We start from the raw sequence: 24,980 nt of genomic DNA, 5'->3' as shown, positions 1-24,980 counted from the left end.
ACACCGAAAACAAACCAGCAAAAACAGTGGCACGTTTTTCTCTAATGTTTAACCAGAGAGTAGTGACTTCAGTTAATCTATTTAACTAAATGCTACTGACCTAGCCTACTACAACAACAACGCGCTATAATAATGCCCATAACGAGAAGGAAGCACAATTTGTTTTTCAGGACTAATTTTGCCAACAGTGTCATTTAGAGGCTTCTAATTGACTATAACGAAGGTTTAGTAATTGAAAAATTATTTTTGTTCATAGAATAAAATTATAAATGCCTCAAATTCAATTTTATATTTTTTTATTATGAAATTAAACTATCATAACCTAACCAAACTAACCAGACTTGCTAATAATGAAAAATCAAATAAAGGTTTAACAGAAAAAAATATTTCTGTTCATAAAATAAAACTATAAATGGGTCAAATTCAATTTCATAATGTTTTAATTATAAAATTAAACCGTCATAACCTAACCAAACCAACCAAACTTGTTGATAATGAAAAAAATCCAATACAAAAATTGTGCTACGGGTGGGATTCGAACTCGGGTCCTTCGGATCTTCAGCCCAGCACTCTATCCACTTCACCAGCGAGGCCGTTGGCATCAGCCGTATCGTCGCGGTAATGATGTTCCCTCAGCCAATCAGAAGCCTCAAAATAATACTGTAGGCAACACTAATCCTGAAATAAAAATTCAGCGAGAAGGAATCGAGGAAACGTACTGAACTCGACTGAAAATTGAAAATCTTCATTATTTACTAGAACTAGAATAGAAGAAGAAGAATTCAATTCAATCCAGTCGTGATCGACCTCGACCAGACCAATGGGGGAATGTTTATGGCATTTAGCTTAGCTTGCTTGCTTAAAGCAATAAAGCAATGCTTGCTTAATGTCATTACGTAGTAAACACTAAAATTATGTTTACGGATGTATGAACTGTTATACTTCGATTATTGCTTTTTCAATATTAGGTTGAACATATTCAGAGGACAAAAATATTCCAAGGTATTGTAGTAGCCTACCCTATTTTCGCAACCACTTTTAGCTATAATACTTAGATATAGTAACACAAAACCTTTCCTAACCTCACTTAAAATGACCGGCACAGCGTTTAATTTTCTCGCAACAACACTAAGATATATTCTAATTCGTTGATTATTATTGAACCTTATTGGGCAGGATCCACATTCCCTCATTCTTGACAGATCTTGGATTTAGGCCACGTTATTCTGGTTATTCAGCTTCTTGAACTGCGTTGTCATATAGGCTATCTAGGTAAGCGTAGCCTATACCCATTCATAGACCTATGTGTGTCAACCTTTGAGTCCAGCTTGATCTTTAGTAATAGTGTTACAGTAAAATGCAAAGAAAACGCTAATTAAACCTAGCCTTCCATTGCCTTTTTAGTAAACTTAGGACAATCTTAATTAGGTCTGATCAGCTCTGATTTTATCGAGGTTAAAGGTGTACCCCAATGCTTTGTGCTTGGTCCTTTCTTGTACCTGATTTTTTTAATGACATGTATTGTAATGACCCTTATTTGTCAGTACCTACTCTACGCTGATGACACAACCTTATGTTCAGATCCTTTAAATGTTTCGAATGTAGGCCTATGTTAATCAACCGCTCTCAAATGCCCTCCCTAGCCTCTTCCAAAAGCTGGTTTGCATTCAATCATAAATGAGCAAACAACTTAACTTAATTAATTAATTTTTTTCTTGATTACAAAAAGTGATGTTTACCCTAACTTTTGGGTTTCACTTTAGACAGCTAGCTGACTTGGAAACCTCATTTCCGTAATCTTTGTAAAAAATAATGGTACTGTGGTATTATGCGTATTCCACTTATTTTAGAGGGATTTTTTTACCGACGACCCAAAATAACTACATAATTGGAAAGAACATAGCCTACTTTAATTGACTTAGGCTACTGTCCAAATTTGACATGATTATGATTAGTGGCCTTTGAGTTCTGCCTCCCAGAAGGCAGCGAAGTCGGCGAGGATTGAGTTCAATGCGTCGCCGCCCTAGCTGCCACGTGTACTCCGCCAATTAGGTATACAGCCCGCTATGGCGGTTATGTTAGGTTGGGTTATCATTTTATGTTTGTAGGACTTTCCTCGTTTGTTATGAATCTAACGATACCAGATGAGTAACGATACTAGAATACAGGCTGTGACACGTGATACGAGCACTCCAGTCAACCACCTGACCTTGGCCTACTTGGAGGGGATTTGGCGGGCAAAATTAGGCCTATAACTCATCTGGTATCGTTCGATTCATAACTAAACGAGGAAAGTCCCACAAACATATTTATTTTAAACCAACCTAACATAACCGCCCCAGCACGCTGTATAAAGATGGCCTCCGGATAATACCAAAGTACCTTAAAATAATCTAGAATAATATCCTATCTAGGCCCTAATGAGAATTCTAAAGCAATCAGTAAGCTCTGATACACTGCTACTTTTTTTTGTGATAGGTTTAATACCTACCTTAATACCTCCTCCTTCGTCTTTTACCCACAAAGTGGGATTGACAGTCACTTATCAGGGTTACTGAACAAAAACATATATTTACAACTATTTACAATACTTCCGGCAGGCTACAGGTTCCTTTAGTCATCCCTTAGGGCCTGGATATTCTGAGATGTCATAATAGGTCTGGCTCTTGATGAAAGAGGTTAACACTGCCACAACAAGTTTTTAGATCCAACAACTGGATATGACGTGGCAGCTTATTAAAAAAACTTATTAAAAACTTAAGCTTAGGTCTTAGATAATCACACCCTGGGTAATTTACATCAAGCTGACGGCGTTGCCTGGTGTTATGCTGGTGGATGTCATCACGAGTGCTAAAGTTGGTTATATTGGCCTTAACGTATACTAGACAGAGAAGTATGTAGTGGCCAACTACAGTAAGCAAACCAAGTTGTGCAAAGAGGGGTTTGCAATGAGCACGATACTCACTCCCAGTAATAATCCTTATTGCACACTTCTGGATCCTAAGCACTTCTACAACCTTTGGCGAACGTCCGCAGAGAAGAAGGCCACAGTTGAGATGGCAGTGAAAGAGGGCATGGTACACCATCACCAAGTAGGCCTATGCCTCCGTTACGCAGAATTTAAGTTTGAGGAGGAGGAAACAGATCTGTGAGAGTCTGTTGGTGGTCACCAGGCTGATTTCTGGAAAGGCTGCAGATGATGTGCTGCGTCTTATCCTTGTTGAGTTGAAAACGGTTAGCCAGAAACCAGGCAGTTGTTTCTTCAAGGCGCTGTCTGGATATGTCCAAAGCCTGGTTGATGTTGATGTTGGTTGGCTGGTACCAGCTGACAGGAGAGAAGTGTCGCCTGCAAACATGAGGGTAGTTCCAAGGTCGTCAAGATCATTGATTATGATGAGAAAAAGGTAGTCCAAGCACTGAACCCTGAGGAACACCAAAATCAACAGGTAGAGTGCTGGAGACAGCTCCACAAACTGCTATGACCTGCGAGCGTCGTTCAAGGTAGGTACTCAGGATGGCAAGAACAGCATCCCTGATCCAATAGAAGTGGATTTTCCTTTTCTAGATGGAGTGGGAGACACAATCAAATGCCCTTCTGATATCACAGAGGGTCAGAGAGAGAGCTTGACAGTTTTCAAATGCGTTTTCCTTGCTCGCAGCAACTTTCGCAACAGCATCAACCATTGACCTGCCCTTACGGAAGCCAAATTGCATGTTCGAGAAGAGGTTAAGTCCCTCAAAAAATGCTTCAAGCTGGGGTTTTATGGTGGCTTTAACCACCTTCCAAAGACAGTGTTAGAGATGGGCCGATAACTATTAAGCTTCTGGTGGTCACCCTTCTTGTAGATAGGGACAGTTTTCGACGTCTTTAGAAAGTCTGGGAAGACGCCACAACTTCTAGTTTTCTACTGTGGACTCTTTCAATGCTACTTTCTGCTACAGTAGACTCCCTCTTATCCGGACTCCTCGGGACCGAGGCCAGTCTGGATAACAGGTTTTCCGGTTAAACCGACGTCTGTAAAAACTCGTTAAAACAGACTGTTTACTGTAATATTCTACTTAAATTTAGGAGAGCATTGTATTTAGACACGTGATCACTGGTCTCAAATCTTTCCCACGAGAACCCACTTCCTGCCGATCTAGTCCAGTTAAACTAATGTGCTGATAAAAATTGTCCAGTTAAAGAGATGTAATTTCCGCCGAGTGTAGTCCGGTTAAACCGATGTCCGGTTAAAATGTGTCCGGATAAGAGGGAGTCTACTGTATTGTATTTGTCTGTAGGGACATTTGTGCCATGTAAACAAGTTTTCTGGTGGCAAAAGAAGGCAGTAAGACTCCTTTACAACCTGAGACATGGTCAATCAGGTAAAGCAAGTTTTCACTACCCAGTTTAAAATCCTAACCATGCCATCTGGGTATATTTTAAACACTAAGAGTCTATGTTTAACAAAATATCAACTCATTTGCTCCTCAAATTCTCATCATGATTACCTAACTAGATTACATTTTAACCTTGTGTACTGTCTTAAAACAGATATACTAATTTTTATAGTTTTCAACTGACTTAATTGTTTGTTTGTTTTTGTTTTTGTTTGTGTTAAATGATGTTTTTGAAATGAAGTAAAAACTATGTAACATAATGTTAGTTTAATTTTATATTTAAAACAGTTTACAATGGTGACGAGGAGGAGGAAGGGTGAGAGACACCAGGAGCTAGTAGAAGAAGGTATATTAACACCCAGTCAACCTATTTACTGTTCTAATCTTGATAAATTCTATGAGGACGATGAGACATGGAGTTCATTCATGGTAAGGTTAGACAACTTTTTTTGAACTAAACGGAATCACGTCAGAATTTAAAAAAAGCAGTACTTGATCATTTTGATAGCACCTAAAGATTTCACGACCTGAGAATTAATCTCAGCCCATGTGACATTGAGGATAAAAGTTATGACGAAGTGTGTGAAGCTTTGCAATTATTACTGGAACCTAAGGGAAGTATTATTGCAGAAAAACATAAGTTCACTAAACAAATCCAGAATCCGTGTGAATCTGTAGGCAGCTTCGCCAAAGATCTGAAAACCTTAGCCAGTAAATGTGATTTTAAATGTCCAAAATGTAATGCATCAACATCTGACGTTCACCTGCGGCGACAATTATTTTGGGAATTCATGATGGAAAGTTGCTGTCTAGATTAATTGAAATTCACAAAAATAAAACGTTTAACGTTGTCTTGAAATAGAAAGTAACTTTGAGCAAATCAAAAGTGAAACAACAAAAATCCAAGAATCAAATTTGCAATCAAAAGTTGGAGAACAATTTCAGATTTGAGGGAAGAAAAGCGCTGGATATTTGCAAGGAAGAAAGGGTAGTAACATATCATGTTTCAGGTATGGGGGACACCATCACATAAGTGCGTGCGAAATTCCAGCAGACATTAAATTTTGGAATTGTGAGAGGAAGGGACATCTCAGCAAAGTTTGAAGGAGAAAGAAACAAAACATGCGACAAGCTAATGACGCTTCGACAGGTAATAAGTATGAAGAGGAAGGTGAGTGTCAAAATCCACCTTTTATGTCAATGTTATCCATTGTGGATAGAAAGAAGAAATGTACTAAATTGTCTAAGCTCTCGGATGATCCATATCAACCCGAAATGGTCAACAGGCCGGGAAAGATTATGTTAGAGTGCACCATTGACGATAAGCGTAACTCTTTTGAGTTAGATACTGCTGCGGTCAGTACTATACCGCTGCATCTGTTTAAGAAATTATTTTCAGATAAGATCCTAAATAGAACAAGAATGCCGTTAAGAACCTATACAGGAGAAATAATTCGCCCGGTAGGGTTTGCGACTGTCGAAATTTGCTTTGAAAATCAAATATCTGTGGGCAACCTGGATGTTATTCGGGGAAATGTAGACAATATTTTTGGAAGGGAATAGTTAAAGTTGTTCAAAATTGAGCTTCCTTCATTAAGTCAGGTATCAGAAGATCATACAGATCATAAAAAAGACCAGTTTATAGAGAATCTTAAGAGGGAATTTCCAAATGTTTTCTTACCAGGAGTGGGTAAAGTACTGAACTGTGAAGCTCATTTGAGTTTGAAACCAAACTCTAAGCCGGTTAACCTGCCACCTCGCCCTGTTCCTTTTGCTTTAAGGGATAAAGTCAATTATGAAATTTACAGGTTAGAAAAGGAGGGAATTCTCTCAAAGTTGACCTACAGTCAATGGGGTACACCTATAGTACCGATAGTACCTATAGTACCAAACGGGGTTATCCGGCTTTGTGCTGATTACAAGGTATCAGTTAATAAGACCTTGGAACCTGATCATTATCCAATTCCAACCTTAGATGACATATTTGCGAGCATGAGTGGCTGTAAGTATTTTTCGACTATTGATATTTCTAAAGCATATTTAAACATTCCCATGGACAATGAGAGTGCCAGAGTACAGGCCATTAGCACATATAAGGGTGTATATGCTGTTAATAGAATTAGCCTATGTTCGGAATCAAAAATGCTCTAGCTGAGTGGCAAAGATTGATCTCCCAAGCTCTATAGACAACATTCCAGGTGTTACGGTGTTTTACGATGACATTAGAGTTGTGAGTAAAACGTTAGATGAGCACAAAGATCTGCTAAAAGAAGTTTTCAGAAGGTTGCGAGTCAACAGTAAGAAATGTCATTTATTTAAAGCAAAGATTGTGTATTTAGGGCATGAAATATCAGATAAGGGTATTCACAAATGTAAAGACAAAGTAGAGGCAATAGTGAATGCTCCCCGACCGACCAATAAAGATGAGCTTAAAAGTTGGTTGGGTCTCATTAATTAACTATTATGGAAGGTTTGTCAATCATCTCTCAAGCTTGTTGCACCCTTTGTATGAACTGACCAGAGGTGGTAGGAAGTTTACCTGGACCTCAGAATGTGAGAAATCTTGGCTTCAATCAAAAATGAAATTGCTTCAGATAGAGTTTTGGTTCCATATGACCCTAAATTACCAATTATTCTGTCAGTTGATGCCAGTCCAGTAGGGCTTGGAGCTACTCTTTCACCCACTCTCCCGGATGGATCGGAAAGACCAATATGTTTCGCTTCTCGCACTTTTACTCTCACGGAACAGTCGTATTCTCAAATCGATAAAGAAGCCACAGCAATCTTTTGGGGTGTAAATAAATTTGTTCAATATGTGTTTTCCAAAAGGTTTATTTTAAGAACAGATAAACAACTACTTGTTTCTATCTACAACCCCGCAAAGGAATTACCATGAATGACTGCGCAAAGACTTCTAAGGTACGCCATATTCCTGCATAGTGTGGTGGCTTAGCAAAATGATCGTGACCTGATGGATTAAAGCTGCAGCTTTTGCACATTTCTTCCATACCCTAAATACAAACAATTTATGGGGGGGTGCCCGATTTTTAGGTCCGCCATCTTGAAATACGACGCCATCTTTGTTTTCTTTAGAGGAATTGAACTATTCATTGAAAATGGCCTAATATCACCCAAAAGCACACTTTTAGGCCATTTTGTATACAACATGTTTTGTTCACAATTAAATTTGCTATAAAATGAGATAAAAACCACGTCGATAACTTAAATAGTCTTGAAGATATAAACTGTTAAAGTTGAAAATTTGATATATTCCTCTACGCTTCATGTAGTTTTTGCTATATATCACCCAAACGGTCAACGGTACGTATCTGTTATTATAATATATTTTATTCGTAATTAAATTTGCTACAAAATGAGATGAAAATCTCTAAATTAACTTAAATAGTTCGGAAGATAGAAACCGTTAAAGTTATAAGTTTCTTTAATTTCTGTATGCAATAGGTCCGTGTTTCTTTAAAGTCCCCGCGCTTTGTTTTTTTTGCACGTATTGCGTCAGAAGACTGCAACTTCACACATCAATACTGGACCTAAAATAGTACTTTTTAAAGTACTTCTTGACTTTTTTCTCCCAAGGGGGGTCGGCCCACAAGGAGTAAGTTGAAAATCTTAAATAATAGCATAGGCCATGATGCATATCAAATTAAAGAGATTTACCTGTAGAACGCGTTACCACAAACTGCACTTTAAAAGGACATGTGGGTCAAAGGTTATAAAGTTTTATAGTTTTGCTTATTTATTTATAAGTAACGGTCAACACCATTTTATCTCATCTTGATGAAGCTTGGAAAGTTGCCATGGGGTCTTAAAAATGGTAATGTGCTACCAATTTTCAAGAAAGGTGACCCATCTGTCAAAAATCATCGTCCAGTGGTGGTACAACCTGCATTGGCTAATATATTTCCAGCAATTCTACTTCATGGACTCTCTTTTTCTTTGAACAATGTCATCGTGCCCTGTCAACATGGCTTGAAGAAAGGGCGATCTACCTCGAGCAATTTGGTTCTGTACCAGGATGACATTATGCAAGCCTTTTCTCGTAACCATAAGGACGATTCTGTCAATTTGGACCTATCCAAGGCTTTCGACCGTGTAAGTCACACTTATCTCGTGGCAAAGCTTGGTGGATTGGGGACCACTGAATCGTACTTGTAAGATTTGAGGACTATTTGTGGAATCACTTTTTAACAATGAAACTTGCTGGAGCGAAGTCTTGTAAGTTTGAAGCTTCTTCTGGTGTACCTCAAGGATCTCTATTGGGACCAATTTTATTTTCAATACTCATTAATATATGGCTGACGTTGTCAAAGATTCTTGACAACCGGGTTCATTCGCTACTACTCCTCTGATAAGACGAAATGAAATGAAATGAAAATCCTTATTTATTGAGGCGAACTTAGGACCTCACGGTCCTTTCTTACAGTTAACCTCTATTTAAGACCACTATTTTGAGAGGGGTGCCTCAGGGCTCTGTTTTAGGACCTACCCTATTCCTGCTATTCATTAACACCCTTCTATCTTGCATATCAACCGCCAAACCAACACTATTTTCTGATGACACCTCACTCTCCATTTCCAGCCGCAACATCGAAAGCTTGGAGCTCACTACCTTTCGGGAAGCCAGTAACTCAATCGAGTGGTTTGATTCCTTTCTCCGTCAACGCCGAAGAAACCCAACTTTTGCACTTTTCTATTTCAAAGAGACTCTCTAATGGATTCAGCCTACTTCTGGACGACACAACAGTTCATCCAACTAACAGTGTTAGGTTTCTGGGACTGACACTAGATTAACATCTTGATTTCTCAGATCACATTAAGCAGGTTTCAAGAAAAGTCAGTTCTGGAATTTTTGTTCTACGTAGTTTAAAGAACACATCGCCAGTCTGATTTGTAAACTACGTGCAGAAGGTGGTAAACATGTTCAAAAACTTTGGACTTCGGGATTCAGCCATGATGGCGGTTTGTCTAGATGAAGAGGAAGAAAGTCAGTCATCTCAGGAGGGCAGTGGAAAACGGAAAATTTGGGTCCATCCTGCATGGAATGAAAGGTTGTTTACTTAAGTGCCCATCTTGTATATTAAACACATTCGGTTTTCTCTCTCGAGTTCGTTTGGCTCTTCTACCCGTCCGATTTTCATGAGCGAGGTCTCAAATTGAAGATATGCACGCACAGATTTCACATCAAGCATCGGCATATATTTATCTTAAACCATTATTCTTAAAACTTAAGAAAGGTGATTTTTAAGAAACAACCCATCCTGCATCCGACAAACGAATAGACTGCAGTGTCGGTGCGTGATCGGAGTCAAAATCGGAGTAGTATCGGAGTATGACGTGACGCGTGTCGGAGAGGTGTAAACAACTGCGTTCAAAGTTATGTACCATTCCCCTCTCCGACAGCCGTACCACAGTATGATCGTAGTCGGATCGGAAGGGTGTATGACAAGTGTGTCCCCGCCTTTATACAGTTGGTCTTTCACAGGACATCGAAAGAGTGCAGCTCTTTTTTTTAGAATCGTAGGACTTCGACTGGGATACCCATTCAGGGATGTACCCATTTGAGGATCTTCGACAGCATCTTCGTCTAAACCACTTGAGTTCTCGAAGGCGTATTGCTGACCTGGTTTTCCTGAGGAAGATTCTCATTGCAGAACTTGACTCTCCTGAGGTACTGAGCAGGGTAAATTTTCGCTGCTCCAGACCATACTGATCCCAGGACCTATTTGAAAGGGGATATCATTCTACAGCATATGCCTACAACAGCATGCTACCAAGACTACATCGTTTGGGAAACAATACTCCTAAAAATCTCGACTTTTTCTCCTCAAGTTTTATTACTTTTAGGAAATAGCTGCTTGCTTGTTTTTCATAATCCTTGGTGCATTATACAGTAAAGTGGTCCTATGATTTAGTTTGTTATTGCATTTCTTGTTTGCCTTCATATTTATTAAAATGTTGATACATTTTGATAGAATTTCTAAATATTATCACTTTAAACCAATTAATTTATGGAATTCCAGATTTATTTACATCTTTTTTATTCAATTCTTGTTAAGATTGTTATACATTTATTCTTGTTGATCATTGTTTTGCTTGTTAATACTATTGTTGGTTATGTATGATCCTTGCTGTTAAGTTCCGTTACGTTTGCTATATGTTATGCAATGAGATGAAATGGTGTTGACCGTTAATTAATAAATAAATAAGTAAAACTATAAAATTGTATAACTTTTGACCCACATGTCCTTTTAAAGTGCAGTTTGTAGTAACGCGTTCTACAGGTAAATCTCTTTAATTTGATATGCATCATGGCCTATGCTTTTATTTAAGATTTTCAACTTACTCCTTGTGGGCCGACCCCCCTTGGGAGAAAAAAGTCAAGAAGTACTTTAAAAAGTACTATTTTAGGTCCAGTATTGATGTGTGAATCTGCAATCTTCTGACGCAATACGTGCAAAAAAAACAAAGCGCGGGGACTTTAAAGAAACACGGACCTATTGCATACAGAAATTAAAGAAACTTATAACTTTAACGGTTTCTATCTTCCGAACTATTTAAGTTAATTTAGAGATTTTCATCTCATTTTGTAGCAAATTTAATTACGAATAAAATATATTATAATAACAGATACGTACCGTTGACCGTTTGGGTGATATATAGCAAAAACTACATGAAGCGTAGAGGAATATATCAAATTTTCAACTTTAACAGTTTATATCTTCAAGACTATTTAAGTTATCGACGTGGTTTTTATCTCATTTTATAGCAAATTTAATTGTGAACAAAACATGTTGTATACAAAATGGCGTAAAAGTGTCCTTTTGGGTGATATTAGGCCATTTTCAATTAATAGTTCAATTCCTCTAAAGAAAACAAAGATGGTGTCGTATTTCAAGATGGCGGACCTAAAAATCGGGCACCCCCCCATAAATTGTTTATATTTAGGGTATGGAAGTAATGTGCAAAAGCTGCAGCTTTAATCCATCAGGTCACAATCCTTGCCGATATTGTCTCTAAGCCACCACACTAGCAAGGGTTTTTTACTACGAGGTTCAACATATAACTTCTGAGGAGAATGCCTCATCTGATGCTCTTTCGAGAGCACCGATAATAGGAAAAGGATGAAAATTTCATGGATGACATAAACAGAGCGTGTTTATACCAAATTAGGCAATTCACTGATGTATTGCCTGTAAATCTGGACGACATTTAAGAGGAAACTCAGAAAGACATTGTAATAAAAGATATTTACGAGTGCTTACGAAGAGGTAAACCATTGGGTCATACGGAGTATAAAAAACACTTGGATGAATTGAGTATAGTGGACGGTTGTATAATGAGAGGCGATCAAGTTATTATACCACGCACTCTGAGAAAACATGTTTTGAATGATCTACATTCGTCTCATACAGGAATTGTTCAAATGATGGCCCTTGCAAGAAGTTATGTCTGGTGGCCAGATATGGATCTCGATATAGAACAATTTGTGAAACAATGTACACCCTGCCAAATAAATCATAAGAATCCTGCTAAAGTGTGGCATCCATGGGAACCAGAAAATGCACCGTGGAGAAGAATACATGTTGATTTCTTAGGACCTGTCTGAAATCAATACGTTATACTGGTTGTAGATTCATTCTCTAAATGGTCAGAAGCCTGTCCCGTGACACAAGCAACATCAGAGAAAACCATAGAGTTTTTGGAAGATATCTTTGCACGATTCGGCCTACCTTATACAATGGTGAGTGACAATGCTTCGATATTTAAATCAGAAGAGTTTTGTATTTACTTAAAACAGAATGGTACAACAGAACAGAAAACAGAATGGTGGAATTCATAGAACCATTGCACCCTATAATCCGCAGAGCAATGGCCAAGCAGAACGCTATGTTCAAGAAGTGAAAAGGTACTTAAGAAAAGAAGTGGACACAAAGGGAAACCTAAAAGAAAAACTTCTTAAAGTTCTCTCATCTCACCGGCGAACACCGACGTCGACAACAACAAAAAGTCCGGCGGAATTGATGTTTGGAAGAAAACTGTGGATTTCGTTAGATGTGTTGAGACCTTCACCGGAGTCAACATTTAAACCTACCTTTTGCACAGCCCAACAAGGACGTACATCTTTCAAAGGAACCATAAGAGAGTTCAAAGAAGGTGAACATGTTTTGGTGAGAGAAATTATGAAAAATGGCAAAATTGTTTGGAGAAAAGGTGAAATAAAGAAAAGAATTGGAAGAGTGATGTACTCCGTTGCTGTTAATGACATGTTATGGAGACGGCACATAAATCAACTTCGGAAGATATAGAATTCACAGTCTCCTTGAACTACTTTATGTGAACTATTTCATGGGGGAAGAGTTTGTACTGTCTTAAAACAGATATACTAATTTTAATAGTTTTCAGCTGACTTAATTGTTTGTTTGTTTGTTTTTGTTTGTGTTGTTTATGATTTAGAAATGAAGTAAAAACTATGTAACATAATTTTAGTTTCATTTTATATTTAAAACAGTTTACACCTTGTTACTCCATATGTAAGGCTTGAAAAAATCCGGTATTGTCATGTTTAGTTGTTAACCATCAACTTGGTCCTTACAATAAACTCCCATTAGCTAAAAAATTTGTTATATAATTAAATTTAAAACAACTGTAGGCCTAACTCATTTTCTAAAGGACCAATCCTACTACTCTGTAGCTGACTACATGGACGATCGCCTACTATCATGACCTGTCAATCTGTAAATGTAACATATTTTATTTGTTCTCATTTTTCATATTTATTTGTTTCACTAGTTTCAACTCTTTATCCTACCATGTCCATTTCTTGACATGACCTGTTGCATTATCTGTATGCTTAAGGAAATAAAAATCAATTGTCTTTTGACAATAGAGTTAGCAGATTACCTATGCAATAGTTTCAAAAGAGCAGGGCCGGTCCTAAACAGTTTTCTAAGGTCAGCAAACAACATTTGCCCCTCCCCCTTTTTAAAACAACTTATATGGTAGTAAGGCTTATCTCTGGATAAATGTAAAAATACGAGTAATTATAAATGCTTAAGGACGTTTGAAACGTGCGAACATCTGTCGGATGAGTCTATTTGGTATTATTTTTGGTTATTGTTATTTTGTAATAACATTAAATCAAGTCGGCCTAGTGGATATATGCACATGAGTCCCACCTTACGATTTCCGATTTTCTCTAATTCCTTACTCCTACAGTATTACAATTTGGCGTTGTCAATCAACTTTCAACCTCTAGCATTAAATTTATAACACAATAAGAAGCGAAACCTTGTTATGGGCTTACAGGGAACATGAGTAGGTTAGGACTATAGTTCACAGAGATTAAAACTAGGAGCCCCTCCAGTTTGCTGGCTCGAGAGGGTTGGAGATAGGAATGTGTCGGTTCTCGATTCTAATTCTCAATACCATCGATACTTGGACATTAGTATCGGTATCGAGAATCGATTAAAATAAGTCGTTGAACATTAGAGACAGCTTAGGCGCCCCCTTTTTCTTGGCGCCCTACACGACTGCGTATTTTGCTTACCCAGCTTAAGCCGGCCCTGCAAAAGAATAGGGAAAAGGTGAGGCTTCTATCAGGCCATAGGCCTAGACTTCAACACTTTAAATCCTAAGAACAGCCAGTTTTTGATACAGTGAGTCTCTATTGTCCGACTCTCACTGTGGATGATTGAGTACCGTGGAATCACAATTCTATCATGCTATTTCTGTGCGGTATGACTGTACACAGCAGTAGTAGGAGCAAGACCCCCAGATGCCCGTCTTGCCGCCCAGGCTGTACTCAAAACTATGCACCAGGCTTTAGTGACCTGCACCTAACTGTACTTTTTCCTAGTACATGCCACACGGCATATACCACACAGTAGCAGACTCTACACCTGCTCTCTGCCACCCCTGCTGTTTGAAGTTTAGTGCAAAACAAGATCTGTGTCTGAGTGGAGGGGTATCGCTTTGTTCTATATTCTACATTTTATTGATAGATGACCTTTGGATTGTATGAGTTAACTAACAAAGGTATAACATCCCTGTTGTCTGTCAAAACAAACAATTTTAATATAATTTAACTAGAGTTGTTTTGTGCTGTCAAAAATAGAGCACATAATCAAGTTAGTGCTTTGCTAATGATCCCTCATGATGGAGTTTGTCAGGAGATTTAAATGAAACAAAAAATACATAACACAAAAAAGATTAAACATTTTTATTAAATTGGTCGACGATTCAGCACAAGACCCGGCGCCGGTGGAAGATAAGTTACGAATGTCAACATGTTGGTAGCGTTGACCTCTACACCACTGTGCTATCCTTATCCAGTCCTTTTTTTTGCCCCCCTGGCTATCAGTGAATGGTAATATTGTAGATAATTACAATATTATCGCAGGTGGAGCGAGCTGGTCTAGTGGTTAGAGCGCAGGACTCTGGTTCCTGGGGTCTCGGGTTCAAATCCCGCCAAATCACCAATGGATTTTATCTAAGTGATAATGCCGTAACCCCTAGGTCTAGCCTGAAGTAATGTGAAAAACAATTCCAGGCTCGTGCCTAGCGTCCTAGGAAAAAAAAATATTGTAGATAATATTGGATTCAAATGATAATTTTTCATTAAAAATGTTTTGTAGTTGCTTTTTTGATACCCTATAAATTTTTAATCCTTCAACTGCACACTAATACACTAACATACATAATTATTTAGAATCAGTACCTACATTTTGACTACAGTAGCCTACTTAGTGTGGTGCTGCATACTTATGTAATATTTTTGTTGTACAATTCAAACATTCTTGTAGGATATTACCTTATGTATTTATTTAGAGATGTAAATAAAGATTATTTGATTTGATCATTATATATTGGTTGTTTCGTATGTACAATTTTTATTCTCTTACTTTAATGCATTGCCATTGTATAGCATTTATGGTTTGTAATTATAGCCGTTTTGGGTAGTATACTTGTAGCTATTGTTGTACATTATTGTTGAAACAGCTACTGTAATCAAATAACAGCCTAATGTACGGAACCACACAATGAAAATGTGTTTTGACTTTGTATATGTAGTTATGAACAAAACAACATGTTATTTGCAAGTTAGGAGCTATACACAGTTAGGAGTCAAAAACAAAAAATCTGAATAAATGGCAGTCTTCTGTACATTGAATATCCTTAGGAATCAGTAAAATTGTATTATTTCTGTTGCAATACGAATGAAGTTCTTGATCAAATCCCGCGACTTTGGGATTAGTCTAAACGATCCTGGGATCAAAGGATAAATCATGGGATTTTATTATATTAATGTTATCACGTTTAGCTATACAGATCTTATTTTAAACACGTTATGACAAAGACACATAATCACGTATTACACATCTACAAAATGCCACTTTGTTTCCTACTAGTAAAACATTATGTTTAGTAACTCCACAGAGAAGTAAGATACAGAGGATACAAGCTTATGGGACAACCGTGCACTTTTAGCTCCCTGGTATGGTGGGGCGGTAATGTACCGGTACTTGTACCAAACAAGGAAGAGCCACAAAGCATTTTTGTACAGCAGTTGTGGCACGCAGGGCCTTCCTACAGTGTGAGTGCTGTAGTATGTGATGGCGAGGGGAAGGGGACGACAATTAGATTTCGCTAGGAAGTGTACCATTGAATCTATCTTACTTCTCTGAGATAACTCCTATTTGGACTAATACTTACCAACACTCCTGTTGCCACCAGCCAGTTGTACTCACAGTTCTCTGTTTTCTTATCTTTATCTCGCCACAACAAACACAATGAAAGATATATCATTTCAAAGATTTTAGATTTGCAACAACAAATATATTTTAAGAGAGTACAATGGATAAAATTTACTTGATTTTACGATTTTGTTAGCTTTTATTGAATCATCTGGAGCAGAAAAGATTTTATTTCACACCAGTAAAATAATATACTAAGATTCAAATTATAAATAAAATAATATACTGTACTAAGATTCAAATTAGAAATAAGTTGTTCTATAGTAGCAGCCCGTGTAAGACACGCACGGTTTTGTAAACTTTAAAATAATTACTCATCTCACTAGTCTAGAACAAATAATAAAGATAGAATGATAAACATAAAACCTAAGTAATGCAATTGGTGTGTTTGAAAACTTAGCAAATTGTATCTAGACTTACAACATTATTAAGAATTATTTCAATCACTGATTGTCACGTTATGGTTCCCATATTAAATGGGTTTTTTGTGTTCTGTGTTAAGTTAAACATCTCAAGCTAACATAAAATTATTAAAACTATAAGTTTTGTAATCCTGTTAATTCCAGAGTTTTAAGGTTTTTAAAACCTCCGGGGTCATATCATGTGTGTATAGTGCCTATAATCATGAATATGTGGTTTTCAGAATGGAAGAGAGCGGAGAGAAACAAAACGCAGTGTCCGAATGGTTTGCCTCCCTCGTCTTGTCAGCAGCCAAAGACCCATGGGGCTTCATATACACGTTCTTTTTGTACATGTCTCCTTTGCTTGTGGCATCACTTTTTCTTTCCTTCAAACTGGTTAAAGATCTCAAGTCTCAAAAGACTGATAAGAAGAAAAAAGTCAAACGAGACAACAAAGGGAAAAAGAAAAAGACCAAAGGTAAGTTTTGTTAGTTCAGTAACTTCAGTAAGTTCAGTAGTTGGATTAGTTCAGTCTTGATTATTCAAACAAAAACGGGCGTGTCAAGTTTAGATAAACTGTCTTGTGACAGGTTGCCGAATTAAACACAAACTTTAAAACAAAATAATTTATTACAATAAAAAAAATTAACTTCCGACTTGCTGTACCATTCACAAATGTTTGAATTTAGGTCTATTAACAAATTTACAAGTACAATTTCAGCTTAAGAGTAAAATAACAATTCTGCGGCATAGCTTTACAATGCTAAGTTAAAGATTATCATGTTTGGTTTCATTTTAGAAAAAAAGGGGGGAAACATAGCTTCCCGAGGAGGCTATGGGAAAAGGAGATGCGGAATTTAGGAATTCGACCGTCCGAACCGAATTTAGACTAGCTTCAGCTTAGTTCTCTCCGTTTGTAACCAGGTTGGCTTTAGAGGGGCATCGACCAATCAACATTGCGGCTATGCCGCATGACGCCAGTCGGTTGGCCGTAAGTAGCTGCTTCCTAACGATCACTTGGGGCGTTAGACAACCTGTAGTTGCGCAGTTACTTGGTTCAGCGAGGAATTTACTGTGCTGATGCAGAAGTTAGGAGGTTAAAACAGTTCAATGTTACAGACCATTCTTTTAAAGTTGGAATAAAGCAAAGATTTTGTGACGGTATTGACAGGGTTTCTAGAGGGTGTAGCCATAAACCCTCCCCAGCTGATTTGTTATTGGTCTGGGATTTTTTGGGGCCGTCACAGTCTCAATAAGTTGTCACATGTTACTCAATTATCCACAGAGATAGTCAAATTACATGGAAGAGTTCATTTTCCTACTACTGGATATTAAAGATTTAAATTATTAAATTAACTGTTACCTGTTCAATATCGATTACAGTTACCTGTTACCTGTTCGGTTTTGTTGGATGACGACCGGTTTCACAAGTGTATTTAAGCAATCGTTCTATGAGGATTGATCTGATGATGTGACCGTCCTCACGAAACCGGTCTTCACCCATCAAAACCAAAGGATATTGAATAGGTAACAGTTTATTTAATAATTTAAAATACATGTAAGGGCTGTTAATAAGACTCCCCTGATTCTGTTAAAAAGGAATAATAGTTTTTTAAGTAAATTTTTGATTATTTTGCCCAAACCAGCTGGAAATGAAAAGGTAAGATAATATGGACCATAATAAAAACCATTGTAAAAAGTTAAAAATCATAAAACCAATAAAATATTTCTGTTGTTAAACTTATCATAGGCTTTAAGTTTGTATTTAATTTAAACTGCTATCTTAGAATACATAGTGGTGGTTTTCGCATCAACCGCATAGTCAGTTTTGTGTGAGTTGGTGGCTCAGTTGGTAGCGTCACGGACTTCGGGCCCAAGGCAGCGATGTCGTGGGTTCAGATCCTGGTCACTGCCACTAAAATTTATTAGTACAGTTCACCTTCGTACTGTACCGGCTCACCCCTTGCTTTGCTGGATGCGTTCCACGCACAGATCTGTAGTCTATGTGGACGGGCAAATGCAAGGTTAAAAGAGGTCTTAAAAAAAAAAAAAGTTGTGGATAGTTGACAGACGTTTTCCCCTTACTGTGAAGTGGCATACTCATTGGCTAGGCTGAGACTAAATAGGAGAAGTTCGTCCAGGTATATTTATCGCTGGGGGTGAGGACATTGGCACGCCCGAGGATGCCTAGGCCTACCCGTGCAGTATTGAAGATTAGTGGATGCAGATACACTATTCCCATGATACTGTGCGTTTAACATGGGTTTTATATGGGCAATTGGAGTTTTGGGTTAATTAATAGAAAACGACCAAAGATAGGCGGTAGGTTTAAATTTAAAAGTTGTTTGTTTTTACAAGACCTTAAAAATGATACACAATATTACATATGTTGCCATTTAAAAATTTTCATTTACAAGGCTACCAACTTAAAAAAAAATTAAAATCATAGAAAAAATATTTAGTTTTTAAAATGTTGACTTGTCGTATATCAAATTAAAGCTGAACCTACGAGGATTAAGAATTTTCAAACAGAACGAAAATAAGTTTAGTGGTTGTCAAGATACAGGGTATTCTGTATCAATATTTTCTATAAAAATGGCCGCCATTTTGAAACGGTCAAAGATAAATGAGTTCTGTTTTCACTAAATTGTTTGTCTAGTCTAGAGCTTTAAAATGATGCATAACATGACATATGTTTACATTTGAAAACTCTGAGATTCAAACCCATGACCCCCAGTTTCTTGAACACCCTGTCTTTTTAAAATGGTAAAAATATTTTTACGTTGTTCCTTGGGTATGAATTAGTGGGGAAAAGTTTTGTTTCATCTCTGTATGTCAAGCCGTTCGTCTGTAATCTGTTTAGGACAGCTTAGAAGATTCACCCTGTATATGTGAATTTGAACGGATGGTAGTTTTGGCCTCTAGGGACCTCAAAAAAACCTCAAAAAATTTTTTGACCTAAAAAAAAATCGGTCCCGGGTCCAAGTCTTACCATGAGTACTACGGTAATAGCTTATTCCCTATATGGGACATTCGCTAAAATCAAACGATATTGTCAAAACTGCAAGAACTACTTACCTACCACATAAATCTTAGCAAGGTAACACAATCTTAGATTTAATTGTGTGAATAATTTACTCCCTTAAAATTTTGACTAGCTCCACATGTGTTACATTTAAATTGCTACTTTATTTCGTAATCTCTGTATGAGGTGCTTTGGCTATTGCTATACAAGTTATCAATGTTTACGTTTTAATAGGAAACCATATTTTAATTTGTGTTTTTTTTTCAGATGGCTGATACTAAAGAAGACGCTCATCAAAGGTGATGTAAGTCATTCTTTGAACTTCAGCAAAATGGAATTTTTCTATGATTACATTTGTGTTTGTATGTAAAAAAAAAACCATCACTGATTGTAAATTACTTTACGACAAATAGTGATATTTATAAAAAAAAGTTTCCAATAATCCCATCAGCCTTGTGATTTTTATTGCGTGTAGTAACACTAGGAAAATTTTTTACTTCATCCCGTTTTCAAAATTTCAATTAAGTTTCTTTTTATGAGTATGAAGGACTTAAAAATACTCCTGGTCAATTTTTTGTAAAAAACTAATTTGTTACGGTCAAATGAGAACAGTATTATATAAATTTTACTGCAGCCAACAGTAGAAATGGGAAAACCTGTTAATTTGCAGTAATAATCTGGAACGTTCCTTAAGTATCTTTTTGGTAATAGGTGTAATAATACTATTATTTTAGTCAACTATTACTTCTTCATCAAGGACGATACAGCCGCTCGCCGTTAATAGGAAGACAGGACCAGCGTTATCTCACTAATAACAGTTCAGACGACGTTATAAAAGTAATCGTATTACCAAGGTACTATATTATTTTGTGATGCTTGCTATTAATAGGAAGATGCAATCAGCGGGATGGTTATTTCATTCTTTCAGTTCAGATGCCGTTAGTAAAATGATAGGGTATTCTCAGTAATCTATTACCTAGGTTATGTAAGTGATACTTCGGTAATAGTAATATTTATCCTATTATTCCTATTACGTCAAATAACGCCCACCTCTAACTTGAAAAGAGTTATCAAGTTGATTTTTCCTTAGTTTCAAATAGTAGTGTGGTACCATAGATAAAACATAGTCCCTTAGCAGATTTCCCATCCTTATAGAACAGCTGAAGCCGATTTTATTGTTAGTTCTGTCCGGTTTTCTGTAATAACCTCTACTACTACTACTAATTAAATACCTCGTTTAACCAAATAAAACTATCTAATCATGAACAATAACTCTTCCATTAGCTTGATAACCAAACAGTGAGACACAAATAATGATAAACTAACCCTAAAATAATAGAAACAAATTGTAAACAAAATACGACATCTACAGAAAATTGGACAGAACTAACAATAAAATCGGCTTCAGCTGTTCCTTAAGGATGGGAAATCTACTAAGGGACTATGTTTTATCTATGGTCGTACTAAATTACTTTTGATCAGTGATGGTTTTTGTGTGTAGTTTTTAGTTTATGGGTACTTTAGCACTGATTTACATTGTATAGTATATTTAAAGTTAATGCAAAGTGTTTTGTACTACATTTGGTGTTATAGTGAATATTAGTGTCACTGTGCACAGTGTTACCCCTCTTGATATGCAACCAGGCTTTTGGTCATTGATTTAACTGTTTATTATCTTTTATATTTAAGGTGGTAAGTTACTATCAAAATGATTTACTAAAAGTTTTATTTAGTTCTTTTAAGTCATTAAAAGTTGATTAAATTATAAGCTACTTTCATTTCTGTAAAGATTCTCTTCAACAGACTATGCCCATAACCACAGTTTGAAATTCTCCATAGGATAAAATATATTTAAACACAATTTTATTTACGTGTACGTAATTGTTGTTGAACCTGATTGTGATGAAATTTTGTACAAACAAGTTACAGGTAAACCAATATTTTTTAAATTTTACATATATGGTAATCATTATTCAACACCTAAAAATTACCGAACTTTTCAACTGGTAAAGGTAGTTCATTGTCTCATAAATACCAATCAATTCTGCGACTCAATAAAATGCACTTTTCTAAAACAAAATAAAATAAATTGCATTTTATTTTAAACATTTGTTTGCCCTTGCCTCCAAAAAATGATGTAACCCTACTGATCCAACATTTTTGTATGGATTTTAATCGTTCAAATATGCAGATTCTGTAATTTTCCAGGGGTAAGAAGATTTATTTGAGGAACTTTAGTATCTCAAGAATGGAAAGGTTGTGATAATATTAATAAATACTATTATTAATAGAATATTATGGTTTTTGTCAAGTTTCAGTAAAACTCTCATCAGTTTAAACTTGGACTTTCCAAAATGATATTGATTTTATTTTTAATGGACTGTACAAAGAATCAGGGAGGTCTTCTTCAAGAAAGATTAACGAGGATTGGGAAGGGAGGCTGGCATTGCCTAACATTTTGAGTTGATACTTAGAAAAGCCTGTTATCTTGTTTTGATGGTTAGATCTTGGACCAAGCTTTCATGAATCGTAAGAGGTTTCGAGACCTTGAATAGCACGTAGGGGTTTAAAATCTTGACTATAAAATTGGCTGGTTCTTAGTAACAAAGATCAAGGTATTATTCCATCCTACGTTCATAAATTACACAAATTAAGTATAAGCTGTACTGAAAGTATCAAAGAACCAACCTTTTTCTGTAGTCTATATTGGTGTAAGATGTTGTATGTTGTACATTTTAGGTTTCTCAATAATTTTTCAAGCCGTAGCCTTGCAAAGGAAAAGTTAAAATGATTTGAGAAAATTATTTTAAGAAGTTTGAACAACAAATTTTCCCCAGGGTAAAAAAATCAATGAGGTACATTATAATGGAAGGTTTCAAGTTATCTTGACTTCAATGTTAAGCAAGAAAAACAGGTATTACTGCCTTCACTCAGATTATGTTCTTCTAGTTAAGATTTTGAAATGTCGAAAGTACCTTGGACAGTCTGTAAAATGGTATTAGGTTAGTCAGTGGCTCAGTCAGTAGTGAGACAGACTACGAAACCGAGGTAGCAATGCCGTGGGTTCGCATCCCAGTGCTACCCTTGATATTTAATAGTACAGTTCATTCTTGTATTTTATTGGCTCACTTGTTCTTTTCTTGGTAAGTCAAATGTACAGACCAGAGGCCTATGTGGAAAGGCAAATGCAAATTTTAAATTATCTTGTATACAAACAAAATGCAGCTTCTGGGAAATATTAAGTGTTTGGAACTATAAAAAACCCTATGTTCATTCATGCTGCATCACCTCTCGTGAAAAGAGAATATTGGTTAAAACTGCCAGGTCCCAGTTCTGGGATTTATCAACTTAAATTTTAACTCTCTGTCTAATCCATGATCTTTGCCTCCATTTGACAATATCATATTCACAGTATATGAAAGCTTTCATGGCCAGTGTTACAATACCTTGATTTGTTTTTGTGTCAACCGCATCAGATGACATTTGCCCTTTCTGTTAAGTGGGTTGTTGGCTTTAGTTGCTAGGTTGAGTTTCATGGCAAAGATGGAGACATCTGGCTTTGATGAGTTGTGATTCGGTACATAAAACGAGAGATGGATGAAAGTACTGACTAGAAAGTATTACTGTCTACTCAATTATTTATTTAATAATTTTTATTGTGTTCATAAAATGCCAAAACAATCATTGTAAAAAATCTCATTGCACTTACTTATAAGATTAGTATTTTAAGTTTTGTTGTATAATATAAATTTGATGCTATACTCTACCTTTTTGTACTATGTGTTCTTTAGTTATGTAAGTAATATTTATTCAAATTTTGTACTACAGTAAAAAAGACATAGCTTCTATTTGCTATTAGTTGTTTATTTAGTGATGCTTCTGTCATCTTGGACTAAGTTATGAGAGTGAAATTTGAATTATTATCACTGTAGGCGTGTGACATGTTAAATATGTCTTAAAAAATTAAAAGTGGTTAGAAATAGTTCTAGCCATGATTAAACGTTGTAAAAAAGGTAAGATTTACATACAAGCACTTACCCACTATGTTGTTAATCAGGTCTTTTGGCCTTCACGCAGCCTTGTATAATATAATGAAAAAACATGTAATGAAAGAGAAAAAACAATAATTGTCATAGCATGAATACATTTTTCACAGGATAATTATTTATGTTTATTTATCCCTTTTCTTATGATGTTATAGCTTTGAAAAGTAATAACAATCTTCCTAATCCTATTCCCCAACTGCACCAAAAGATTTTTTTTAGGGATATCCGGTACTAATAATCAAGAGGCTATCCACCTAATTAAGTGTTTGTGTTACATCATCTTGTATTAAATTCTTTGTATGCGCCCTTGGAATCAAACATGAGATATTTAAATAAACAATCCAGTTATTCTACCAGCCACTCACAAAATACCTAGGTCAGTTAGTTGGTACAATACCTTGATTCCACAATACCAAAATTTAAATTTGTCAACCCTCGTTTTGTGATATTGTTCTTACATGATTTTAAGAATCGTAATCAATTGTAGGGTGAATTAAAATAAGTTGTCACAATGTTTTGTTTATTTAAAATAAAATTTTATTTAAAAAATGTATTGTACATGTTTGAATAATTGTTCAATGATTCTGTCCTATATAAAATCACACTTTTTAATAACGTAAGCGTACAAGAGAAAACTTTTGATTGATCATGCTCCAATATTATTTTGCTCCCTGAGTGGCTAGTACACTAAAGTTCTAAACAGTGCATGGTTAAAGGTATACTCACGAAAAAAGTTAATTATTATGTAATGGCTTTATTTAAGTTTCATAGACATATTTTTTTCTTTTTACAGTGAGCTGAGTACGGAGGCGGGCTTTTTAAGTAAGAGCCAGCTTTTTTGCATAAAAATCGGTAATTCGCTTGTACGCCGCAATGAGTCAAATCACCATTTATTATTTACTGGCACATTTGTGAACAGAATGATCCAAATTTCAGCTCTGTCATGTACATCCCTGTGTGTTCTTATAATTTTTTAAACAGTAAAACCTCCCGCCACGTCAGGGGTAAGGTCAGTGTTGATTACAAGAAATGTATCTGATGCCGACATTCCACGCCAGATGACTGGAGATTATGACCCTGATGCAAAGATAGAGTGGAAAGTGTAGAAATAGGCTAGGGAGTTTAAATATGGCAGTGAAAATGCTCATTTTGGAAGGAATTGTGTTTTGGTCAATGATTTCTTATTTTGACTTCTCATAGAAGACCACTAAGAAAAAAAGATTTCACAGCCATTTTACACTCCAAAATCCATTTCCACACCTTACCCTCACTCATTGCATTAGGGACATCACCTTCAGTCATTTGGCGATGAATGTCAGCATCAGATATGTTTCTTGTAATAGAAAAAGTATCACTG

General features: G+C 36.3%; 1 long non-coding RNA gene across 1 annotated transcript; it reads left to right on the top strand.

The window, feature by feature from the left end:
* The first annotated feature begins 878 nt into the window (after nucleotides 1-878).
* On the top strand, nucleotides 879-23,730 carry LOC128998411 (uncharacterized). The gene is made up of 3 exons (XR_008491202.1): nucleotides 879-1,002; nucleotides 16,795-17,030; nucleotides 19,845-23,730. It is a non-coding gene; the product is annotated as an uncharacterized LOC128998411 (long non-coding RNA).
* Nucleotides 23,731-24,980: the final 1,250 nt, after the last annotated feature.

This window comes from Macrosteles quadrilineatus, unplaced genomic scaffold (genome assembly GCF_028750875.1).
Source record: "Macrosteles quadrilineatus isolate MER2022 unplaced genomic scaffold, UCM_ALF_1.0 Scaffold_7__1_contigs__length_78375512, whole genome shotgun sequence".
Lineage (NCBI taxonomy): Eukaryota > Metazoa > Arthropoda > Insecta > Hemiptera > Cicadellidae > Macrosteles > Macrosteles quadrilineatus.
Note: the sequence above shows the minus strand (reverse complement) of the source record. Positions and strands in the feature narration are given on the sequence as shown.